Raw genomic sequence first — 7,411 nt, 5'->3', positions numbered from 1 at the left:
CATCATTGTTCATGTATGCACATTCCAGTCTCATTATCATAACAATGGCTGGATTTTTTCCAGACAGACCTCATATATGTTCTCAATAATAATCATGGCATAAATATATCTGGGGTGTGGGCTATGTGGTATATTAGTTATATGTTGCTATAGGACAAATCTCCCCCAAAGTTAGTAACTTAAAATAACAACAAACAGTTATTTGTCTCTTACTTTTTTCCCCAGACAAGAAGTCAAGAGTGGCTTAGTTTCAGGGTTCTGGCTCTGGCTCTGTCATAAGATTGTGGTCAGTATCCCAGCTAGCATGCAGGCATCTAAAGCATTTATTAGGGCTGGCATATTCACTCCCCAGGTGACTTATTCAAGAGGCTGACATGTTAGTTCTAATTGTCAGTAGGAGGTCTCAGTTCTTTCCCACTTGGACCTCTCCACAGGCTAATTGCGTGTTCTCAGAACATGATGGCTGGCTTCCCCCATGAGTGATCGAAGAACCTATTGGTGGAAGCTGCAATACTCTTCTGCAATATCGTGTGAGTCACACAGTGATTTACATCGTGTTCAATGATGTGAATCACCTTTGCTGAAATACAGAACAATAGGGGTGACCATTAGGAATACATTGAGAATTATGGAATATGACAGAATATTGAACCAAAACTCTCAGAATGAAAATAGTTTTATTGATATATAATCTTAGTATCTGAGACATAAGGGTGGTGTGGCTGTGGAAAACCAGGTCTGCATGTTCTTTTTAGAAGAAATATTTCAATTTATTACTAAAAATTATAAATGGTGAAGAACATGTTGGTTATAAATGAAAAAATCAAATTAAGTTGGATTTCAGTATTTTGGTGAAATGGTATATTAAGAAAAATTATTAATTTTTGATCTAAAAATTCTTTGTTGAAGATTAATTAATGCAGAAAACTGATCCATTTTTAAAAGCTTTAACACTCAGTTAATATACACTGTATTAATCTATGTAAAGTTGAGTTAAGATATTTCCTGATAAATGATATAGATTTATAATGTAGATAGTCAATCTGAAAAATGTAGGGTTTTTTAAAGTAACTGTTTTCTTTTGTTGTTTTATTCACAAAACTAATCCTAGCCTATTAAAACTAGAAAATACCTTGGTGATCGATGAAACAGTCTTAAAACCAACACACTAATATTTTCTGCAGTTTTTTGATAAGACGGTCTGGCTTTTACTTGGCTATCTCTGTTCTTGGGCAGTTCTAGTTTTTAATTTTTTTATGTTGAGTCAAAATGTAACATTTTGTAATCCATTTATTTCTGCCTTTAGCAAATAATCTACTTCTACTTCTACACAACAGTCCTTCAAGATTCAGGCTACTTATAGATAACATTCATTGACACTGTGCTATTGTAAAAACAGTCTCAAAATATGGCTAGGAAATATATTTTTATGTGCTTGAATTTGAATTTAATACTTTACTACAATATAAACTTCATGAAGTCAGGGGCTATATATTTTTATGCATTATTATATACATAGCACACAATAAATATTTGCTGAATGAATGAATGAATGAATGAATGAATGAATATCAGCATGTGTGTCTTTTTGCTAGATCCTGGAATTATTGATTTTCTTAAAATTTCAAGGTTATAGTGCCAGTGGGAAATATTACTTTGTATTTTAAAGTTTTATTCCATTTAAAGAGCCAGAGACAGAACCCGAAAGACGGACAATGTCTGTCTTTCTTTGGACTAACATTAGCCTAATGTACTAAAGATATTTTTTAAAGTCATAAAAAGGAAAACTATACTATGCTCAGTGAGAAAAAAAAGTGAAACAAGAACAATTCTGTGAATTGAACTAAGACCATGTGAGAAGGATAGCCTCTTGATTCTTATTCTTACAAAAGTCAACTACAGAGTTTTGTAATTCCTTTTGAAAACAACCAACCAACCAACCAAACACTTCTTTCTTCCACTTGGAAATCATTTGATGTATGTCTGGTTCAGAATGAGGATTCCTTACTGCATTGTCTACACATTTTCTGCAACTTACTAAACCTGTTTGTCGTAAGTATAGATTTAGCCTCATTTTTATTAAGCTTGTAGTAACTAACAGAATCAATTTCCAGGTAAGAGATTTACTTTACAGCAAACCTATTTATTGGGATTAAGAGGGGGTGATTTTAGCTTTGATACCAACTCGAGGTGGAATCTACTTGCTCTAGTCATTCAAGAATGACAAGAAACTAAAGCCACCAAAACACTTTGCATTAGAGAGCCCCAAGTCAGTTATTCAATTGCAACCCAACTCATCAAGGTACGATCAGTACATTGGAGCAGAGTGAGGAGCCCCTAAAACTTGGAAATCAGACCGCTTTCTAAATGTAAAGCAAGTAAAACTCAGGTGTTACATGAGATTAGCCATCTGCAGAAACTGTTAATCTGTATAGGAAGTTGTCCATGATTTAGAAAAAATACCATTCTAATTAAGTTACCCAAGAGTCAATTTGCATTTATTTCTTACAAAGCTACTTTCTAATTATGTCAGTCGTCTAGATATTTTGATTCGGAAAATCTATTTATCTGAATAATAGGCTTGTGTCCATGGTCACTGGAAAACACATAGTATTTCATATTGTTAGTGAATGTATTGCTTCATTCATCAGTCAGCCTCTGGTGAGTTTAGCCAGCCAAATCAGCACTCAGGAACCTATTCAACTCTGGGTGCACTGAAAACAACAATGACATCTCAGGGTGTAAAGATATAGATATTACGTGATTAGCTCCTTTTAAATCCGTGTGGATAGCTAACACATCTCCTTTCATTTTATCCCTAATATCTCAGCTTTATTCTAGACATTCTAAAGCATTACACTGTAGGTGTCAATATAGTAAGTAGATTTTACCATCACCATTAATTGATAAAATTGTAATCGAATATACCATTTTGGCAGTAGCAAAGTACCAGTTGGTTCAGCTCATTAAAGTTTTCTAAGATATGAGCTGAATTTGACAACTAGCAAGGGGTGGTTTGTCAGATATGTATTTGCCTAGTATTTTGGCATCATCAGTTCAAAAATAACTATGTAATACAGCAGTTTATCATAATATCTGTAAAGAAAATATTTCAGAATTATAAAAAATTAGTTCAGAATTTATATAAGAGATTCACTATACTATATGTAAGTGAAATGTCTTCTTTAAGTAGTGTAAGTGAATTAGGATTCAGATTTTGAATTACAAAATTCTGATGTTTTAAGTAAGGAATCTTTGCTGTTTCAAGACAGTTCCTAAAACTACTGCACTCTGTTTACATAACCACAAGAACTAAGAGTATAAGTACTTATTCAGATGAAATAATAGGCAGAAAAATGGCACCCCAAACATAGATTCACTTCATAATCCCCACATCCTTGAATATCACATTACATTGCAAAAGTATGTGATTAAGTTAAGGGTCTTGAGAGGAAGAGCTTATCCTGAATTATCCAGTGGGCCTAAAGACAGTCACATGAGAGAGAGGTAGAGGGAGATTAAAAACAGACAGAAGAGAAGATACACACACTGAGGACGGGCAATGAGAGGGCAGACCAGGGAGAGACAGCCGTACGCCAAAATGCCAACCACCCCCGAAGCTGAACAAGGTAAGGAAAGGATCCTTTTCAGAGCCTCCAATCACAGTGTGTTCCTCTGACACCTTAATTTTGGATTTCTGGCCTCTGGACCTTTGAGAGAATAAACTGATGCTATTTTAAGCCACCAAGTTTGTGGTAATTTGTTATAACAGCCATAGGAATCTAATACAGTAAGTATAGGTTTACAGAAGTTTTGTTTTTCTCCCCAACTTAGAAATCATATTACTTTTTTCTATATTGGATTACAGGTAGAAATTATACAGTTGTACCTTTATGTAGTCTTATAAGTTTATATGATAGGTTGCTACATTAAAATGCTCTCCATTTTTAAAATTAAGTCTTATATACTCTTTTTTTTGGGGGGGGGGGGGGAAACTGTTGTTGAGGTAGCCAAAGTGAGTTCTTAAATAATTATTTAAAAGTAAATATTGAAATCCCTGACACTAATTAGCATTTAATTTTTATCCATTCAGATTAAGGAAATGCTAAAAGTCATCCCTAAGTGCTGAGTTCTTAAAACTTACGCTTAAAACTTATGCTTAAAAGCATAAGTACTTATATTTTTTTAACATACGTTTTATGGATTATGCTATTACACTTGTCCCTTTTTCCCTCCCCTTTATTCCCCTGCACCCTGTACTGCCCTGCACTGCCCTGTCCTTCCGCCCAGCATTTCCCCGCCACTTTAGTTCATGTCCATGGGTCCTACATATAAGTTCTTTGGCTTCTCCATTTCCTATACTATTCTTAACCTTCCCCTGCCTATTTTGTACCTACTATTTATGCTGCTTATTCTCTGTATCTTCCCCGACCTTTTTCTCCCTCCTCACCCCCCCTGATCTCCATTTCTATGATTCTGTCCCTGTTCTAGTTGTTTGCTTAGTTTGTTTTTGTTTTTGTTTTTTAGGTTCAGTTGTTGATAGTTGTGAGTTTGTTGTCATTTTACTGTTCATAGTTTCCGATCTTCTTCTTTTTGTTAGATAAGTCCCTTTAACATTTCATATAATAAGGGCTTGGTGATGATGAACTCCTTTAACTTGACCTTATCTGGGAAGCACTTTATTTACCCTTCCATTCTAAATGGTAGCTTTGCTGGATAGTTATTTTGGATGTAGGTCCTTGCCTTTCATGACTGAAAACTTTCCAGCCCCTTCTTGCCTGCAAGATTTCTTTTGAGAAATCGGCTGATAGTCTTATGGGAACTCCTTTGTAGGTAACGGTCTCCTTTTCTCTTGCTGCTTTTAGGATTCTCTCCTTATCTTGACTCTTGGCTAACTTAATTATGATGTCCCTTGGTGTGTGCTTCCTTGGGTCCAACTTCTTTGGGACTCTGAACTTCCTTGGATCTCCTGGAAGTCTATTTCCTTGGCCAGACTGGGGAAATTCTCCTTCAGTATTTTTTCAAATATGTTTTCAATTTCTTGCTCTTCCTCTTCTCCTTCTGGCACCCCTATGATTCGGATGTTAGAATGTTTCAAGTTATCCCAGAGGTTCCTAAGCCTCTCCTCATTCTTTTGAATTCTCGTGTCTTCATTCTGTCCTGGTTGAATGTTTATCTCTTTCTTCTGCTCTCAACTGCTGATTTGAGTCCTGGTTTCTTTCCCTTCACTATTGATTCCCTGTATATTTTTCTTTATTTCACTTTGCATAGCCTTCACATTTTCCTCCATTTTGCGACCATGCTCAACCAATTCAGTGAGCATCCCAATTACCAGTGTTTTGAACTATGAGTGCATCTCATAGGTTGGCTACCTGTTCATCGTTTAGTTCTATCTTTGGATTTTTATTCTGTTCTTTTATTTGGACCATATTTCTTTTTCTCAGCATGTCTGTTATGCTGGAAGGGGCAGAGACTTAGGCACTCACCAGGGCGGGACAACCCAGGTTGCTGCGTTGTGACACTGTGTGAAGGAGGGGTCTGAGAGGAAACAATGGCACTTGCTCAACTCTCTGCCACTTTTCAGTCTCTTCCCCCAGATTTGCTTCTGGAATCAGGACCAGAAGCAAATTGGGCCCTTTCCCAGGTGGGTGGGTTTGTGTACATTCTAGGACCCTGTGGGTCTCTCCAATAGACTCTCCTGTGAGGCTGAGAGTTTCTCCTGCTGCCACAGCCCCTACAGGTTCTTACCTCCAGGGGTTTTGAGGCTTTCTTTTCCCGCACTGGAACCCTGGATTACGCAGTTTGTCTTGTTCCCCAGCTGGTCCTCCTAGTTTATCCACATGCAAATGTGGGACCCCTGGGTCCACCATCTGCCATCTTGCTGTGCACTCGCCCTCCCTGGCTGCCTGTCTCCGCTGCTCCCACTGGTCTGGATGAATGTTTCTTCTTTAGCTCCTCGGTTGTTGGATTTCCATACAGTTTGATTTCCTGGCAGTTCTGGTTACTTTTTGTTTTTAAATTTGTTGTCCTTCTTTTGGTTGTGTGAGGAGGAAAAGTATATCTACCTAAGCCTCCATCTTGGCCAGAAGTCGAGTCTTATGAACTCTTGGAGTAAAAAATATTTGGGTGAACTTGTAAGGTATTAGGATGACAAAAATTAGGTTTTAGATAAATTTACTTCAATACAATTTGTCACAATTTTTCTTGGATATATGAATAAAAACACAAAGACAACTTATGACCCTCATTTTTCTTTTCTCTCTGACTTTCCAGGTCCAACAGTACACATTGTAAATCCAAAGAAAGGAACACTTATATCAGATTACCTGCTTGAGTTTTACACTTACTGGTACTTCATACAGAGAATTCTTTCTTTTTTCTCCCTTCATTCCCCAAATAATTATTAAGTTGCTATCATGTATTCAAAATGCTGAGGATATGGTGGTGGATGAGGCAGCTATGGTCCTTGTCTCTAGAGTAAGCACTAGCCCATTGAGTGCCTTTGCACAAATTGGTAAAGCAGTCACAACCTGAATATAAAGGGGTTGTCCAGCTGGAGTAAGGTAGATTTAGAGCCAGTGTGTAGAGCATGGTCACAGTAGGCATGGCAGGCTGCAGCTGGGCAGTGGCTGCAGCGGTGCCAGGATGTCATCTACCAGAGTGTTTAGCCCAATTGGCAAGTGAGGACTTTCCACCTCTGTGTGTGTACAAGCACACTGGGAGTGTCGTGAAGAGTGAGGGCTTTGCTCTCCCGAGTTATGTCGATTGACGTGACTATCCCTTTCTTGACATGGCTCACATTAAGAACCTTTCTGTCAGCCAGAAGCCCTGGAAAAGAGATAGAGAATGAACCCCTGGAGCAGTCTATCGATTAATAAAGAGGTTGAACTGCATCGCATTAAGTTTAATGAGAGCTTTGCTGAAATGAATAGGAACACGAAAGAGTGGAAGATAGTTGTGGGTGCTGCCATGTTTTTCATCAGGTTCACTGCTCTCATACTGATCTGAGAAAAGTGCTATGTGTGTGGCTCCATCCCACACGCCTTTGAAGAGGAGTGGGTGGCCAAGCAGACCAGAAGGGTGCTCCACATGAAGGTCAGCCCTATCCAGGACTTCTCTGCCAAGTGGGACTATGACAAGAATGAGTGGAACAAATAAGAACCTGCCATTCATGTATCTGAACCTCACCTTCTTCTGTCATTTCATTGCAGTTCAGCATATTTACTGGAAACTGTTATGTTGCAGTTCCAATGCTAATAAAGGAGCAGTTTATTTGGCAAAAAAAAAAAGAAAAGTAGATTTTAGCACTACTTGTTCCCTTGGCTGGATACTTTTGTGCACAATCTGTACAGCTTTAGGCAGAAGCCCTGCTTTATCTCAAGAAGATTATGTAGCAATGGCAGGTGATTTT

At 37.8% G+C, this 7,411-nt stretch overlaps 1 pseudogene; it reads left to right on the top strand.

Annotated features, from left to right (window-relative positions):
- Positions 1-6,645: 6,645 nt before the first annotated feature.
- On the top strand, positions 6,646-7,158 carry LOC129065563 (cytochrome c oxidase subunit 4 isoform 1, mitochondrial-like; annotated as a pseudogene).
- The last annotated feature ends 253 nt before the right edge of the window (positions 7,159-7,411 follow it).

Source organism: Pteronotus mesoamericanus, unplaced genomic scaffold (genome assembly GCF_021234165.1).
Source record: "Pteronotus mesoamericanus isolate MK-2021 breed Mesoamerican mustached bat unplaced genomic scaffold, CSHL_Meso_final contig_181, whole genome shotgun sequence".
Lineage (NCBI taxonomy): Eukaryota > Metazoa > Chordata > Mammalia > Chiroptera > Mormoopidae > Pteronotus > Pteronotus mesoamericanus.
This window is presented reverse-complemented; position numbering and strand designations above follow the sequence as displayed.